The sequence below is a fragment of the Pomacea canaliculata genome, linkage group LG9 (assembly GCF_003073045.1).
Source record: "Pomacea canaliculata isolate SZHN2017 linkage group LG9, ASM307304v1, whole genome shotgun sequence".
In the NCBI taxonomy this organism is placed as follows: domain Eukaryota; kingdom Metazoa; phylum Mollusca; class Gastropoda; order Architaenioglossa; family Ampullariidae; genus Pomacea; species Pomacea canaliculata.
Genome location: NC_037598.1, coordinates 25,761,223 through 25,780,222, shown reverse-complemented (window position 1 = coordinate 25,780,222; position 19,000 = coordinate 25,761,223). Strand labels below are relative to the sequence as shown.

General features: G+C 47.8%; 1 protein-coding gene across 2 annotated transcripts in view; it reads right to left on the bottom strand.

Moving 5' to 3' along the window:
• LOC112572547 (tetraspanin-11-like) overlaps positions 1–17,249 on the bottom strand; it is a 36,487-nt gene extending 19,238 nt beyond the window's left edge. Inside the window, exons 1-2 of one of the 2 annotated variants that reach the window (XM_025252277.1) lie at positions 16,944–17,249; positions 8,475–8,516 (exon numbers count right to left, since the gene is read on the bottom strand). The gene's annotated coding sequence lies outside the window, so the exon portion shown is untranslated. The remainder of the gene's footprint in view (positions 1–8,474; positions 8,517–16,943) is intronic. The other variant, XM_025252276.1, reaches the window with a different exon arrangement.
• Between the last annotated feature and the right edge of the window lie 1,751 nt (positions 17,250–19,000).

The following is a 19,000-nucleotide window of genomic DNA, read 5'->3' as shown; positions in this document are numbered from 1 at the left end:
GTCGAGGAAGCTAGCGGGGGGTCACCTGTGGCTGCTACTAGACTGTGAAAGAGGGTTTGATGCACACGAAACATGGCGCAGGTAAGATACGTTAATACACAATCTACCTGTCTGACGTCATCACACAACATCACACAACATCACACATCATCACACAACATCACACAACATCACACATCATCACACAACATCACACAACATCACACATCATCACACATCATCACACAACATCACACAACATCACACATCATCACACATCATCACACAACATCACACAACATCACACATCATCACACAACATCACACAACATCACACAACATCACACAACTCTGTCCTCGTGAGACAGGCAGCAGCTGCTGACAGACAGGAGGAGAGTCTCAGTTGTCTGCTCTGTCGGCAGTAAACACACTTATCAAAGTATCACAACAAAAACAACCTCCTGGCCTCCTGTCACACAGGTCGCTCGTCATTTGAGGTTTTTGTTCCTTTCTTCGATTCATCGTCTTTTTTTTTTGTCGCTCCAACTCGTTATTTCTAATTGTATCTGTTCCCCTTAGCCCTGACTTCTCTCCCTTTCTTTCCTCTTTCCAGTAGCTAACAATGAAGTTAATTACCTGCTCGTGGCCTGACTTAAGTCCCTTGTCAGATTTTCTTTGGCGCTCGATACTTGGAGAACAGTCAGTACAGTCAATACTTGCAGTACAGTCAGTACACTCAATACTTGGAGTACAGTCAATACTTGCAGTAGTCAGTACACCCAAGGAGTACACCCAAGGAGTACACTCAAGGAGTACACTCAATACTTGCAGTACAAGTGAACAGAAGAGCACATCAACATTTTCATCCATCATTCTGTTCACAGCCCTCAGCAGACTGTGCTTGTGACAGAAATTGCGGACCTCTAGAGTCTTGTGAATGAAGACCTTGCTAAGGGAGATAAATGTCAGGCGGCCAGACCTGGAATGGACTGACGGTTTGTCTGGTGAAGGAGGCTAACAGTTGGTAGGCTCAAGAAAAGTAGGAATGAAGAGTTGCTTGAAATGAAAGGAAATTCCATTACAAGGAGGAAGCATCTGCTGCCCTGTACAAAATAAAAAAGAAAACAAACAAACCCTCAAATAGCCTACTTCTGTCACATGCCTGTGTCACATACCTGTGCCTACTTCTGTCACATACCTGTGTCACATACCTGTGCCTATCGGTGCCTACTTCTGTCAGATTTTTGTGCCTAATTATGTGAGACTCCTGTGACTAATTATTTCAGACACTTCTGCCTAATTCTGTCCGATTCTTGATGTCAGTGTCACAAAACAAAGAATCTATTTCCTTGTCACGTGGATGGCTTACCCAGGGTATGCAACGTCCAGTGACGTGTATGGATCCTGGTGGCCCAGGCAGCCACGAAGTGCAGTCAGTCTATACTGTGTTGTTTCCAAGCAACATCAGTGTACGAGGGTCGTGAACAAGTTCTCAGCCTCACGCACAGGGAGTGACAGAAACAAGACAGTTTTCTCCATTTTTCTGTAAGTCCGCCATTGACATCAGTGCACTGAGTCCACCAATGTCCAAGCGTTGTGATGTCATTCCGGAAGGTGGCGTCCTGGTCCTTCGTCCTCCCCAGCACGTGACCTCATCACTGTTTACAAAATAACTTACAAGGTTCCTCGCCCCTACTTCACTGCAGTGACCAGACTAATGACCATAAGGCCAAGCACTGTTGATGAGCTGCAGATGTTTTCGCTTATTGTCACAGACACACACACATACACACACAGACACACACACACACACACACAGAGACACACAGATACACACACAGATACATACGCACACAGACACACAGATACACACACAGACACACCACAGACACACAGACACACACACACACACACAGACGATAGTGGAACAAATTTAGATTTTGCGCATAACGAATGTCTGTGAGCTGTGAGCCTATAATCCGGGTATCTTAATAAACATCACGTGCATCTCTTCAGCAGGCAGTTGCACTGAGAAACGGTATCTCACTCACTCACACACACACTGCCCACCCAGGAGAACTCGGGATTGATATATGTGAGTAGGTAAGGGTGGTACAACAGCTTTGTGCTGCATCTTGCCGTATCCTAGACACTAAAACTGACATCCAGTGAAAGTACAACTGTACCCGGATATCTGCTGACCTTTACCACCGACACCAGACACAGCTGCTGCCACTCCACCTGAGTTAAAACGCAGATTGGGAACCGGGTGGTAGGTCACAGTGTGTACCCCAGTACCACACGGTAATGACTCAGCAGCTCACTGTCCCAGTATCACCAGACCCAATGCTACACGAACTAACGGTTCGATACCCGTGTGGCGCAGCACACTTACCCCGAGTTTACCCGGCTGTGGTGTGAGTACCTGACTGTGTAGCGGATTGAGGAGGATACGGGTGAGACTGAGAAGCTACAGCTGGGTGAGGGCTGTAACACTTCACCACCCTCCGATGAAGGTTACAGGTCTACCTTGACCTTGGGAGCATCGGGTACACCGGGCGGGTGTGAAGGACGCTACACCTGTCTGGCCGTTCGCTTGATGACGACACCGGGGCTAGGCATCATCAGTCGCGCCTGGCGGTCACTGCCGTTGGTACCCGCTTGTGAGAGACAAAGCGGGTAGCACCACCGTTAACATGCTGGAGTTAACGCCCCTGGCTGAGCACCATTATGACGTCATCAACAGAGCGAACGACCGTTAACGGGACCGTTTATCACATCCTACGACAACAACTGTCTCTTCACCAGTCTGTCCGTTGGTCTGTCAGTCAGTCTATCAGCCCGAGTTCCCTTTCAGGCGCATTTTAATCCAAACTTTGAAAAGTTAAAATCTGATAATTACTGGCACCGGCACCGAGTCAACAGAAAATTATCTTTGAATCTCTCCTCGCCCTCCAAAGATGTCTGCAGGAACCTTCGCTGTTTATTGTTTGTACAAGCAGCCATTGGCACAGTCTGTCAACATCAACACGGGCCCCGCTAATGAGAGGCTCATTACTTTCAGGGGCCTTCACTCTATTGTTCGCAGCTTCAGTTTGGTCCGACATGCCACTCACACTCTCAGTTGTTTACACAGTTCATGATGGAGGAGCTCGAGGAGAGTGTCGGTGTCCCAATGTACTGACAGACTGCAGGACCAGCAGAGTATTTTGTGTGTAAACTATCCTGCCAACAGAAGGTCACCCTGCACAAAGTTACTGAGGGTCTAACGGAGTCCCCCCCACACACACACACCCTCTCCCACAAACTAAAAAATCCGTCGCCTGTTTTATTAGAAACATTGCTGGTGTCTTGATGATAGCAGCACTGCGGAGGGTGGAGCTCACGACCTCATCATCCACAGCGATTGGCTTCATCTCTCTCTCTCTGTCTGTCTCTCTGTCTGTCTCTCTGTCTCTGTCTCTCTCACACACACAGACGATAGTGGAACACAAGTTCAGGTTTGCCATGTAACGACTGTCTGGTAGCCGTGGGCGTGTGGTCAAGGTATCTTAGTCAACATCACGTGCATCTCTTCAGCAGGCAGGTGACTGACCAATGTTACGTCACATCAGAGGAGAACTCCGACATCACGTGTCTGTCAACAACATCTCACTAAAGCAGCAGCTGACAGTCAGCATGGGTTTCGATAATGACACTGATGTCAAATTCCGGGTAGATGAAGCCATGAAGTGATTGGCTGTTGTTACCGGCGGGCTGGTATCGAACCTCAGGCCCTTGGTGCTACGACTAACGGGACTTGGTGACAACCACCACCGTGTGTGTCAGTCTTGTGTCATTATTGTGTCAGTGTTGTGTCCGTACTGTGTCAGTATTGTGTCAGTGTTGTGTCAGTATTGTGTCATTATTGAGTCAGTCTTGTGTCAGTCCTGTGTCAGTGTTGTGTCAGTACTGTGTCGGTCTTGTGTCATTCTTGTGTCAGTCCTGTGTCAGTATTGTGTCAGTGTTGTATCTATTGTGTCAGTCTTGTCAGTGCTGTGTCAGTGTTGTGTCAGTCTTGTGTCAGTACTGTGTCAGTGCTGTGTCAGTGTTGTGTCAGTCATACCTCTGTTAGCCCCGCCATCAACAGACCTGTTGTTTCCAGTCGCTGTGTTTGTTTATGTCCGGCGCTCGATATTTCTCGATGTGTCGATGTGATACAAGATGGCCGCAAACTGATCTCACACTCGTCTCTCCCGCCTAAAAGCTTTTTCCTTTCATCCCGCACTTGCACTCAATAAACCGCGAACTTTACCAGTGCCCACCCCGATTGCTTCCACAGTTAAATCCCCACAAAATCCTGCAATTAGTAAAGTTTCCAGCAGCTGTGGGGGAGGATGTTGTGGTTAGTACACAGACAGATGACCGCCATCAGTTCTTTGTGAAAGACAGGAGGGTGGGTACTGGTGTTTTACCTCGAATCAGCAACCAGAGGAAAATGGTTGCCAAGCAACCGGTCCTGTGAACAGAGAAAGAACCCGGGACAAGTGAACTTATGTGAAGTGAACTGTTGATGTTAAGTGAACAGGTGATGTTCTGTACACTGATCCGCCACACTTGTGTAAAGGTTTGCTTGTATTACATACTCCAAACTTATTTGTAAATTAACAATTAGCAAGAAGGAAATTACAGACCAATTAGTTTTCTCCCTTCATACATCAATGACACCAAACTTTTTATAGTTTAAATGACTTCCGAGTTATGAATATTTTAATATTTTAATTTCCGGGTAATTTTCTTTGTTACTTTATTTTTACAATTTCTGGACACTGGCGTCTCATTACCTTCGTTCTCTAATCATCTAACAGCATTGTCACACATTAAATGAACTGCAAAACATGAAATGCACGAGAATTGTTATCAAACAGAAGCGTGTGAGTGACGGAGGAGCTTGGCTGTCGGCCATGACAGTGAGTGGTTCACCAGCACAAGCCGGGTTACCATGCCTTTTGTCTCTCATCAGATCCTAACTCCTGAGAGGTGTCTCCTGTTGTCTCCTAGTCTGAGAATTCTACATCTTTTGATACAAATATTAATCCAGCGTGTCTTCGTTTCCACAACAAATGGCAGAGAGAGAGAGTGTGTGTGTGTGTCTGCTCGTGTGAATAAACTCTATCAAAATATTACACGATATTTAAACTCACATTATTATATTGGCAAGGCTGGTTTCTACTCGGGTGTGACTAGCCTCCCTCCCCACTCCAACATGTTGTTGTCGCGCACAGGAAGGACAACGGGTTTAGACAAGGGCTGCTCACAGGGTGGGTCACCCAATTCCAGACTTTCTTCAAACGAACAGCAGGAGGCTGCAGGCTCCACCCCACTGTATCTGCTGCTGGTTAGCTCCCACCCCACCTGCTGCTGACACCGGCTTACAGAGGGCGTCTGACAGAGGTCAGCGAGGGCAATGTGTGTGCATGGCTGAACTCCAGGTGAAAGGTCACTCCTCTATTTCTCTCACATACCCAAGTTCCGAGCTACCCGCTCTTTTGCTTTAAAAAAAAAATGAAATGTTAAAAATTGTTTTGGAGAAAATCTCAAACCTTGACAGTTTTAAAGACGGTTAAAATACGTAGTATGATGGTTGCCATAGAAACAGACGACAGGAAATAACCGTTATCACTAACTCAATGTACCCTGGTTTTCGTGTGAATCTAAAAATAGCAGTAATGCAGGTCCCGTTGGATGCTCACAGGTCTGTAGGTGCTTCCTCCAGGTGAGCAGCAAACGTTCTCACGACATCGGGGTACACGGGTGGACCTGTGCCAGCTCTCTTCATAACCTGTCAGCTCATTCAATAAATAAATGCTATTGGCATCCCAGCTACATAAACAGGCCTCCCCCAGGTGTACCCAGACCCAGGCCAGCTCGTGTTCCCAAGCCTCAGGTACAAACAATCAGGAGAAGGAGGCAGAGACCAGCAGGAAGGAAAAGTGAAAATGTTGGAGATGACGATGGTAGGATACAGGAGCAGCAGCCACACTCATGAAACTCCGATTGTTTTCACAAACTTTCTAAGTAAGAATTCTTTTCGAGGTGGCTTTTGACTTCATGGAAGGAGGCCACAACAGAAGCACCAGATGCTCTTCTGTCTCTTGCAATAAAAATGTTCTTGCAGGGAAAAAGAAATTTCAAAAAACTTTATTAGTTTCATGGGTTCGGCGTGAAGAGATGGACAGAGCAACAGTTGTCTCGCACGTCTGAGCAAAATTTATTTCAACTTGGCTAAACACTTGTCATCGGTGATTCGCCCACACCATCGTGATCAGTGACATCACTACATGTGATCTGTGACATCACTAAATGTGATCAGTGACATCACTACATGTGATCTGTGACATCCCGACATGTGATCTGTGACATCACTAAATGTGATCAGTGACATCACTAAATGTGATCAGTGAGATCACTAAATGTGATCAGTGACTACTCTACACCACTGTCATCAATAAATTACTGACCCACTGTCATTACTGCCATGCTTACATATTTGTACTCAGTCACCATTACACCATTACAGTCAGTAACACTGAAAGTAAAAATGCAAATAAAATGTTTGGATGGACGAGACCTGGCCTGTCACGTGGGCCCTGTCCCCTCCCCAGCATCCTTCTGTCCACGGTGCAGTTCACACACGCAGGTGAGCGGAGGTCACAGGGTTGACCCCTGTCACGGCGAACTTTCCTGCAAGAGGCGTCCTGTCGGAGGCACGAAGATTCATTTCCTCGTCTTCAGCAACTTCTTGTTTGTTTACTTCTTTCCTTTCGTGGTCTCTGCTCGAAACTTCTTCCGCTCTACGTTACTCTTCTGTTAATCGATATTTAATCTTCTTTTCATTGGCAGGGTGATACATCTTGGCGCCCTCTCCTCCACACATTCACTGGGGGAGGTGAGGGTGGGAGGTAAAGGGGAGGTGAGGATGGGAGGGCTGGTGGAGGGTGAGGGCTGGAGGTGAGGGCGGGATGACTGGAGCAGGGTGGTGACTGAGTACTCAGGAAATCAGAATGTGTGGCCTGCTAACCAGTGTAGCTAATGTCATCAATCCATTACTAAGGTCCGTGCACGCTGCCCCTCCCCGCAATAACAACACCAGTGACCGAGTGTGTGTCAGCCTCAGTCAGTGCGCAGTCAGTCAATTGTTAATTAACATCTATTATCTCTCAGTAAGCATAACAATAGTCTACAGTCACGCCCCACGCTACTTCCATGCTATTTATTCTTTGTTTCCGTATGTTTTTAATCCTCCTCCTCCTCCTCCTCCTCCTCCTCATCATCATCATCATAATAGTGGAGATTTATGTAGCACTTTTCCAAAGATGTGGTGAGAGCGCTTTACAGACATGATGTACAGAATAAACTGAATGACCAACAAGCATGCATCATCGCACATAACAGACGCTCACCTCTACAATACTCACTCACTCACTCACAAAGTAAATACACACTGACGTCATGCACGCTGGGGGTCACGACAGGGTCACAGGGATGTCGTTCGGAAAAGATGTGATAAAAGAATGAGAGCGATGAAGGCTGATGGGCAGTCCGTTCCAAGTTGATGAGGTTCGGCAGGAGACAGACCTGTGTCCATAGTCTGCATCCTCGCGGGACTCGAACACGCTTTGTATCAGACGAGCCAAGAGGTCGCGCATGCGTGTAGACACTAAACATCCCCATGTCTATGATCTATGTGTCTATATAACGACAACTGCAGTTTTATCGGAAAGGATCGGGTGCCATTGCAGGGCAATAACTCCACCTGTCAGCAGACCTGAAATAACCGTCATTTGTTCCCTCATTTTCTTTCGTCTCCTGTTTCCCTCCCATTCCACAGAGACATGGCGGCCGCACGAGCAATCATTCTGTCATAGACATTATTTATCAGCTGACGGGCGGGATGTGACTGCGACAGCGAGGCTCCATGTGGTAGCGAGGTTTACCACCAGGGTAGTCGCAAACTCCTGGTCATGTTTTCACCGGGTGTGTTTTCATACGGGTGGTCAGACAGTACTGCAGTGTCGCCACAAGGCTGACGTGTAGGACTAGCACACTGCCAACGGCTCGTACTTCACATACATTCCAGGTGATGGCTCATCGGACTACAGTCTCACCAAGGTGAGGTCAGCGCTACTCCCACTTCAACAGCCGTCGCTAGATACCCGTTACTTGCTTGTAGTACCACCACAGACAGCGACAACGACACTAGCACTACGTCAAGTGAACGGCCAACCAGCAGAAGCTGGGACTGAAAAGTCTGAGACAAGCCGAGACCTGCCGAGACTTGCCGAGACTTTCCGAGACTTTCAGAGTCGCCACAGGGCGAGTTGCCCTCAGGGACGTGGTCTCTGTCTCTCCCTCTGACTGGCTGACGTAGCTGTTCACTCGTCAAAGCCGTGAAACAAACCACCAAAACGTCAGCTACACGTGATACACAGAAATACAAATGTCACAAGTCTCACCTCGTGCTCCTCCTCGTCAGTGGCCCCCCTGGTGTAGGAGGCCTGCGGCGTGCAAAACAAGACAAAAGAAAAAACAGCGTTAGTAGCGTTAGTCACAGGGTTCACACGGAATATTATTGACATTACAAAGGGTTAATAGTCAGATGATTGACATTACAAAGGGTTATGACGTCAGATTATTGACATTACAAAGGGTTATGACGTCAGATGATTGACATTACAAAGAGTTATGACGTCAGATGATTGATATTACAAAGGGTTAAGACGTCAAGTAAGAAACACCACAAGAGATGAGATAAGAATACAATGTTACAGTTACAGTCAGTTGTCATTACTGAGAGAGAGAGGGAGGTATTGTGGACAGACACAGAGATGTGTGATGTTTCTCTGTGTGTGTGGTGGGGGAGGTGGCATGTGTGCGCGTGCATGTGTGTTAGTGCTGCACTTGCCTCAGACAATACCTTACAGATAAATTGTGTCAAGAAAGATGGAACACTAGTAGCTAAACACACCGCAGGCAACGTCAGCACACAACTACGACCACTCGTCGTCTGACGGACAGCACGCCAGCACGCGGGGTGAGGGTCAGCCCTGCCTGACGCTGACCTCTGACCTTCTAAGTGAAGTCGCCAGACCTCTCTCTCTCCTCACGGCCACCCACGTGACTGCATGTGCCTCCATCTCTAATTGCAGAGTTCAAGCACATCACAGTCGCACAGTCCAGAGAGACAGAGAGTCGGGAGGCTTCATCTCAGTGTCAGACATGATGAGGATGCCACAGAATCCAGGAAGTGGGGACAGCAAGGACGGTCATGTCGTCGTCGTCGTCGTCAGACATCAGTCATGCGACAATTCAATCCACAGAAAATTGGCTTTCTCTCGAGCGCGTGCGTGCGTGCTTGTGCGTGTAGGGGTGTGTGCGTGTGTTTGTGCGCGCGCATTTGCGTGATTGTGAGTTTGCTTGGTGCGTGTTGCTAGCGTGTCCGCCAGTCTGTCCTGTGTACAGACACCCGATGATGTCGAAGCGATCAACATTTTCTCTGAAACTCTGAAATATCTTGGCCTTGTGATCAGACCAAGGGAAGTGGAGGCCGGTGCTAAAAGAATAGCGTTTCCATGGCAACACATCTTCACTCAGGGTCCATCAGTGAGAGGGTGTGGCCTGCTGGTGGTCATGACAACAGGTTAAACCCACTTTCTGCAGTTGCCATGCATGCAAAGCTCAGTTGTTCGTCGAACACGTGATCACCATCAAAGGAGCAGCTTTTAGAGGCCTAGCATCGTAACCGCCACTTAACGACATCATGACAACATCATGACAACACCATGACAACACCATGACAACATCATGACAGCATCATGACAACACCATGACAACATCATGACAACATCATGACAGCACCATGACAACATCATGACAACATCATTAACAGGATCTGAGAGCACGCTCAACTGGCGACACTTTACATTTCATTCGTGATGTTCACGTAAACAAAACCAGCATCACCGTCTGATGACAAACAACTTTTACACCTTATCTAACAGCAGCGCCCTCTAGTGTCCATTGTGGCAGGAGCAGTAACACGAAGCCAAAACTCGATTAGTTATTGACACACATCGGTTCTTTGTTTTAGAGAGTGAAAACATACAAAGATGGAAAGATAGACAGACAGAAAGAAAGAAAAAATCCCGACAATCCAGGTTTTTCCATGTCAGAGGAAGAATAGTCCGACGTCCACAGGTGGCTGGCACCAAAGGTCAGACAGGTATCACAGGTAGGGGGCCACGTGACTCCGGGGGACAGCGAACACACGGCAGTCCCGTGACCGGCTGTAGTCGGACATTATTTCCAACTGTAAATCCGACATCGTATCAGCCTCCTCGTCACCACTTCTGCTACTGTAACTAGACTAGACTGGACTGGACTAGACTAGACTGGACTGGACTAGACTGGACTGAGACTAGACTGAGACTAGACTGGACTGAGACTAGACTAGACTGGACTGGACTGGACTGGACTGGAAGGCTGGGTGGTCAGCCATTGTCTGGTCATTAGTCCTCCTCCTCTCCCCACACCTCCGGGGCTGTAGTGATGAAGACCTTCTCAGCGAGGGCCAAATGGGGAACCAAGGGGGAAAGTGTGAGAACGATACAAGACGGACTAGACTTCATGTTTCCTTTTCCTGTGACCCCTTCACCACCGCCACGACCTCAGGGTCAAACAACATGTGGACACCTTATTCTGTGTTACTTATTTGCTGCTATGTCTTGTAATAAGTCTGGTTGGTGCAGCGTAAGTCAATAAATTCACCATCTTCAGTCTCAATGAGTTTTTGAAAGGCCATGAAATGAAAAATAAATTTCTAAGTACCAGTCCGTCCGTCCGTCCGTCCGTCCGTCCGTCCGTCCGTCCGTCCGCCTGCCTGCCTGCCTGTCTGTCTGTCTGTCACGCATGTGAACACACTGCCATGGACAACGAGTTCAATAATGCATGGCAGGGTTTGCGGTCGCCAGGACGAGAAATGCTTCCGATTATTGAGGTCACAATAATGAGGTCAACATCTCCTCACCATCGAGCAGTCCTCTGAGTGCCGTGTGCAAATCACAAGCTGGGGTGATGGGGAGGTGCGGGTCATAGTTCACTTTTACGAGCTCCATCGTTTCAGCTTCACTGACAGGATAAAGAGAAATGGGAATGATCACAGACAAGTTCTCAGTCCGACAGAGATGCTTGATGTGTTCACTGATGTTCATACTCACGATGTGATATTGGAATCGAGCTGATTAAACTCGGGTGTTATCTGAAAATCCCGATACAAAATGTCAACCTCATGCTAAGCTTGAAACAATATTCGAGGTTTTAGGCGAGTTACATCAGGACCACACCTGACACTAACTTGAGAAATTACAAATTAACCGTTACTACAGCTGATAACAGAGCAAGGAACTTTTCTTCTTCCTTCGTATGTTGCGACCAAGGCGACTAAGTGGTTAACAAACTGATCCCTGCTCACGGTCTGTGTACTGCGCATGCACTCACTAATTGAGGAAATACCCTCCTGGGGTCAGTGTGCACACATTACCCTCATTTTTCTGCAACTTTAGCGATAAACTCTCTTACTTTGCTAAATGGAGAATTTCGTGTAAAATTAGGTGGTCATTGTGATGTTGCCAAGACGTGGATGTTTTGTAATATTGTAAAATTGTAATATTATAATATTGTCATAATATTGTCACATCGATGAATCGACTCTCGGCTGAACGTGGGCGACTGATCGCCGGTCATCTCGACCTTCCTCAACACTTACCCATGTCGCCACAAATCCCCGAGGACTGATGAACAAGCAAGGCTCCATGTCTGGCAATCCATCACGTGTCCCCCTTAGTATGGGAGGGGACGGTGGCTGACCCGTGCAAGACCTCGTTACCATAGCAACGACCACGTCATCTACACCTACTGTCACGCCTAACCGCTCAGCATCCGGACCAGCGCTTGAGCCACGAGCCACGACCTCCGTGGTGGGTGGGCGGGGAGCACGTGCAGTGGGGCTCAGACTTAAAACACAAACTTCCAGAATGCTCCTTGCTAGTCGCTTCTACTGGCAATGCTGGAACTCGGTGCCAGGACAAGGGGGGGGGGGAGCATCCTGCTTTGTGAGTCCTGTCACGTGCTGGGCCCTCCACCCTCGTAACACTCAAGCTGACAGATTTGTTCTCTTGTTTTAATTGTCTGCAGCCAAGAGAAACAATTTCATGTATGGGAACAGTTGCCATTTAAAATCTGCTGATTAAAGAAACCTCTTGATGTAGATGTAGTGAATACTGTAAATTATTTTTATATCAATCATGCATTTTGCGTCAACAAATAATTCCGAAAGTATAAAACCTTTAAAAGCAACAGTTTGGTCAACCTCCGAGGTGAAAGAAGGAGCGTTTCGATAAATAAAAAGAGAATTGAACCTTCACAAATTGATACTAATTTCAACATGAAGCCTCCAAGAGCTACAGAAATTAAAGTAATAATAGCAATGAACCACTCCATGATGTGAACCTGTCCTCGTCTGTGTGAGTGTGAATACCTTTGACCCTGATGACTAATTACACTCACCGACACCTTGCCGAACGGTACAGCAACAAACTGAAAACTGTCGTGTTATCTAAGACAGCCTCTACATCCATCTGTCCGTCCATACACTGTCTCTCTCTCTCACACACACACACGTATCTACCTCCCTCTGTGTAAATCATTTTCCACGGTCACAGACTGGCTGGAAGCTTCTAGAACTCGGCCTCCAGTGATGAGAGCTTCCCCTGCCCTCATCGTGCGAGCTCTAGTCTCTCAGTCTCCGGGTCACTTCTCCTCTTAATCCGAATCACTTCCATCAGATAAATCACTCGCCTAATTACACAGCCGCTGGGCAGGGGAGGCAATCCAGCAGGGGACAGCTTACCTCCCTTGACACACGCAGGTTGCATGGCGGGGCGGTGACCGGGTGAATGTGCTCGCTGGTGTGCAAAATGGAAGCAGAATCGGTGTCACGGTCCGCCACACAGGGTTACCACGCTACCCGGGATACAAGGCTATAAATAGACAGAGCAAAGCTGGCCGCAAGGTACGTAACTCTATGCTTCCACCACAGTGTGACGTGCCCTATAGTCATCTGTCACTAGCAGAGCAGCCAATCACAACCACGCCTCATGTTTTGACTGATTTCACCGTTGGACTCATTTTCAGATCCATGACATGCGCAGTTGGCTCGAAATGTTTCCGCTGAGTGATCAGCTGTCCCCCTCCCCACACGTTACCCTCCCCCACATTAACTGAGCTGATTGCATAGCCTCCCTTGCTAAAGCTTCGCTGTGACGTTTCAAGGTTAAAGCGTTAGAGTGACGTATGTGTCTGGCAGTCACGTGGTTGCACTTGCAGACACGGACAGTGGGTTACGCAACAAAAAGAGAAGAAAACCCGCGAGGACTTGTGGCAGCCATCACAAGCGATGTTGCGGACGACGAGATTAAAGAAGTTAATTCTTGTGTAGGCCGCACTGAACACTAGTCACTCGTCAGGCTGTGACGTAGCATGCACGCTGTGACGTAGCACGCAGACTGTAACATAACATGCACGCTGTGACGTAGCACGCAGACTGTAACAATACATGCGGGCTGTGACGTAGCATGCAGGTGGAAAATTAAACCGACGCACGTTCAGTGCTGCAGTTGGGTAGATCTTACCTCAAGCCCTCCCCTTCCCTCCCCTCCCCTTCCACACCCTGACTTGGGCGCAGGGCCTGCTGGGCAATAACCATGGAGGCGTGACGGCAAGCGTGTGCTCGTTTTGTGGCGCGTGCAAGCGTGAGCGCGTGCGTTGATTAATGATCGCGAACACGAGTTAAATAAAGAGGTCGCAGCGTGCTTTTAGCGTGTGAAGGGCAGGGGAATATTCGATACGTCACGACAACAATCCACCCTCCGGGGCGCATACAGCCACTCGATCGTGACATTGCCCATCAAGCTCCTGACTGGGGTGACAGCCAGCACTAGGCGCACAGGACCACGCCCGCTGGATGCTGCCACTGATGTCCTGTGTGAAGAGACAGAGGGCGATGTACACTGACCCCGCCGTGACCTGACGTCGTTACATGCAACTTTCAAACCTCGCCGAGTATAACTCCGCTCGTTACAAGCTGCTACTCACTCAACCGATTCAAAGACTGATTGCTAAAGATGAAGATTGTCTTCAGTGCGTGACAAGTGTTAGCAGATGAAATGGTGATGGTGGACACAGGAGTGAAAGGGGTGAACTGGGTTAGGAGAGGAAGATGGTAGATGTGAGGCTGGGTGTGAATGGAAATAATGTTTTCAGTGTCACGTGGTTTCTGAGTCTCCTTGGTCTGGCGAACTTTGCCCTTTCAGTGGATATCTCACACAACCATCTTCTCGCAAGGTCTCATTCTACGGTTCTTCACTAATTGTCTTGTAAGTACACTTAGTGCAGTTATATTAGAGGAACAAAGCTATTGAACGGCCAGTAACTTGTGCTCGGCATCTAGTCATCTAGTCACGTGACTCCTGCCAGAAGCTCCTCGTCCTACCGCCGCCAAGTTGCAGGCCTGGGAAGATCAATCAACAGATACTTTGTCTCCGTCTTCTAGTTTGATTGCTGGACATCAAAGTGATGATAAGCATTACTCAGTTCTTACAGCCCACACAAAATGTTTCAACGGTCGTTAGGGGAACGCCACAGTCGAAGGACGGCCAACGGGCAAAGTAGTCACGTGATCGTGCGATCTCTAAGCCCTGGACAAGCCTCGTGTACCGCCATTAATGTCCTGTCATCTCTCGCGCGTGGAGATTTGTTTGATCCACTTGAAACACTCTGACCTCCGGGTGTGCTCAGGTCATGTGGAAAGATGGTGTAAACTTGGTAAACACACACACGCACACACACGCACGCACACACACACGCACACAGGGACTGCTGTGTCAGTCCAAACAGTCGTAGCATGATTGCAGATGGGAAGATGGTTTCTCTCCATGGATGTCCAGCAAATTAAACAGTTCACTTAGTCCTTTTCTTACCTCGTTAGTACACAGGTCATTCTCTAGAGACATTTATTTTGTCTGTCTGCAGCAAGTTTAGTAGAATATTCTAGAACAGTTTCTACATCCTTCGTGCCAGCTTCCAGCAGCAGGAAGCCACAGCCACCCTCCAGTCTTTGTCTGCAACCAGACACCTCAGGACCACGGGGGCGAGTTTACAATTTATTTTGCGATAAATACTTTATTATCGATATGAAGATATTGGGTGTTCATTGATGTTCATTGATGTTCCCTCATGAGCATCTGAAGAGTAGTTTAAGACTAGTATAAACCTGTCAACCAGCAGATACAAAACTGTTACAGCCTGTTTATAAACATAAACCAGGTGTGAAGTGTAATAATTTAATAGACATGTTCTTTCGCCGAACTGACTTCAGTAGGAGGGGGAGGGTAGCTCTGACTTCGTTTCCCCCGCATTCATCGTTTTATGTGTGTATATATATTAATGCCACTTGTTGTTCTACACTTGGTGTTGGTATCTTCATCCTTGTGTCGGACTGTCTCGTCGTCTGTGGTTTGCCTGACTGCCATCTTGTCCACCTACCGACACAAAGGTCAAGGTTCATTCACTTGACTGTGAGAGAGAAAACTGACTTTGTGAAGCTGCGGATGTATTTTATTTCGTTGATTCCATCCTCCAGTCTTCTATCAGCCACATTCTTAATGATTTACTCAGATGTGTTTTAACGGCGTCTTGGGGAAACGAACAGAAATCTCTTTAAACACGTTTTCTTCTTCTTCTTCTTCTTATGATGATGTTTATTTTGTTGTTGTATAAACAGGTTGTATAAACAGTTATAAACAGTGTATAAACAGTTGTATAAACAGGCATGTGTTTATATGTCTGCAGGTCAGTGAGACTAGTCAAACATTTTTTTTTTCTGTGGGCAAGGACTTCAAATGTGTCCCTTGTCATCAGTCTGTAATAATCTCCATCTGCTGAGGTTCTGTCAGTCTGGTCTCTGATCACCTGGACATCTGCAGGTCAGGGTGGAAACGCGCTCAATTGCCCACCCGAGCCTCTGGTCTTCTGCACTCAGTCTCAGTGTCTGTGCAAATCCTACTCATGTCTCCCATCATCTCACACACACACAACGCAGGACGCGCACACATACACAGTATCACACACTATTATGCAATAAATGCACATGCGCACTGAGACGGCGCGCACACAATGGAGAGATGATGGCGGGAAAGGATGATGGCGATGTCGGCAATGACTTCACACGGTGAGTAGTACTACGTCAGCTGTGCTCACACAGAGGCTCACTTCCGGCTGAGCACGTTTCTCGGTCAACAGAATGCAGGAAGGAAAAAGAAGAGGAAATAACGGCCCTGCATGTGACGTCGGCTACACGTTCGTGACACACCGACAGCAAGCAACGTGATTGTAGACAAGCCACACGTGACCTACACAGCAGCAACAACAACATCAGTGTCACTATAGACAAGCAGCACGTGACCTACACAGCGACATCAGCGTGACTATAGACATGCCACACGTGACTTACACAGCAACAACAACATCCGCATGACTATAGACAGCAGCAACATCATCAGTGTGACTATAGACAGCAACAACATCATCAGCGTGAGTATAGACAGCAACATCATCAGTGTGACTATAGACAGCAACAACATCATCAGCGTGACTATAGACAGCAACAGCATCATCAGCGTGACTATAGACAGCAACAACATCATCAGCGTGACTATAAACATGCCACACGTGACCTACACAGCAGCAGCAGCTGGAGGATGGGGCAGGCCGTGCAGCAGTTTCTAGGCCACAACCAGAGTTTGTCTCATCATGGGTTCCCCACCATCCCCCCGACTCCCCCACAAGGAGGTGCACACCACAAGCCTCACCTTCTGATTGTCTTGCATGGCAGCAGCAGTGGCGGGGCGAGCAACTCTTGTAACACAGAACACGAATAGTCTCCCTGCACTGTGCAAGTCTTGAGACGAAGTCCACCCTGGCGACAACACCCACGTTTTGTCCGAAGTGGCGGCACCAGCGAGCGGCAGCAGGCTGCAGCAGTGGGCAGCACAGCACAGCACCCACACCACGGCACGGCACAGCGGTGCTGCGGCTCCTGCAGCGCGTCTGCCTCCGTCTTACGGCCGCCACGCGAGCAGCTGATGGCGGTGGGAGGGAAGCGCAGCTCGTGGAGGCTACTTTGGGAAACAGTCCGTCGGTGCCAGTCGCTACTACACCGTCAGCCGGAGTGTGGAGTCTGCAGCCACTACTCACCTCTCAGGGGCGGAACGAACCTCCTTTGCAAAGAATCATCGCTTCCCTCATTTCCAAGAAACTTTAGATACCGACCTATATATATCAACAACATCTGACCTAGTTATCATCTGTCCTTTTGGTGAGGTGCCAGGTGGAGCAGTGGGTCACAACCGTCACAATCAATCTCTCCATCATAGTTCACTTCTGCTGTGATTAAAAACAAACCTCGCCTAGTGTAAAGTAAATAGTGATGTAGTGCCAGGGTCACTGAGGACACTCAGCAACACAGAGCCTCGTCTGTCGACAGTGGATTGATGTAATTGTGCCTGGAGTGACCCCGGGACACCCTAGGGACAGCAGCAGAGGCGGAAATGACGTCAGTGAGCATCCTCCGTCTATAATGGAGGCAATCGTGCGTGTGCGTGTAGAAGCGTGTGGGGGATGGTGCTGATGGCAGCTGAACATACGACACGCTGTAGCTGCCAGCTGTTTCTACATTTTGTTCGTTTGGTTTCTTTTTTCTTTTCGTCAGCAGTCTAGCCCTTCCCTCTACGTGTTTCCATGGTTTCGGGCAGCTATGGGGTGAGAGGTCAGTGAGTACACTTTGTGTGTGTGGTGGGGTGCAGGGTTGTTGGTTTATTCAGTAGAAAAGTCTTCAACCTTGCAGCGATTTCGCACTATGGGTGAGAGGGATGGGGAAGGACAGAGTAGTACCCGGATAAAGTCCCCGACTCCCAGCTCTGTGGACAATATGCCCTCTGAGGGTTCGGACTTTGAACTTTGATTGTACATGTTTCAATATGGTTTTAGAATAAAAGCCAGGGTGGAACAAAAACTTTTGTGATCTCCTTGTTTTAGTTTTGCTATGTTTTAAAGGCCGAAGTCGAAATGGGCGTGTTTTCAAATGGTTTCGCTCGCGAGGTGTACCAGCGGTCAGTTTTCCCTAATTGCTACCCTGGCCCCGAGGAGGGTGGAGATCACAGGCAACAAACCGAGCAATAAACAGTCTTTCTCAGCCGAGTACTTGGTGTTGGCGGTTAGAAAACTGAAGTGAAACGGTTTGCAGCTGAACATACTGTCAGGGTTAGGACCGACAATTGAATGTATTCTCCATCAAATAAAAAGAAAAATAAGGGAAAAGAGATGAACAGCGGAAATGACACAAACACAACGACAACTGAATTTTAAAACTTTATTTTTAATGCTTTGGTCTATCTGTTTTTACCTCTCTATATCTTTCTTCACTCATAAGGAATGATAATATTTCAATATTTTCAGTTTATTCCCCTGGTGACTGACATAAAGTACATCTGTTTGGGTGCAATGTGCAAGTACTTTTACAAATGGGGAACAATTCACACTTGTAACACCTGTAACACCTGTAATACCGAGTCCATCCACAATTTACACTAGCGACCCCGCGGTCCATGTTTGTCTGTTGGTGAGTACAAGGTGAATAAAATTGTAGGTCACGTTCATGCACATTCAGTCTCGTGCACCTCTTGGCTACAAGTGAACATTTCAAAAATGGGTGAACACGTGCTGATCATCTTTGGTTGTCTTAACGGACATAATATCGTTTGTATTTTGTAACTAGTCTCCGCTAGGTCACAGTTCTGTAAGTGAAAGAATGTACCTTGCAGTACATCGGGGATTATCCCCATTCAATATTTAAAACATGCTTAGTGTG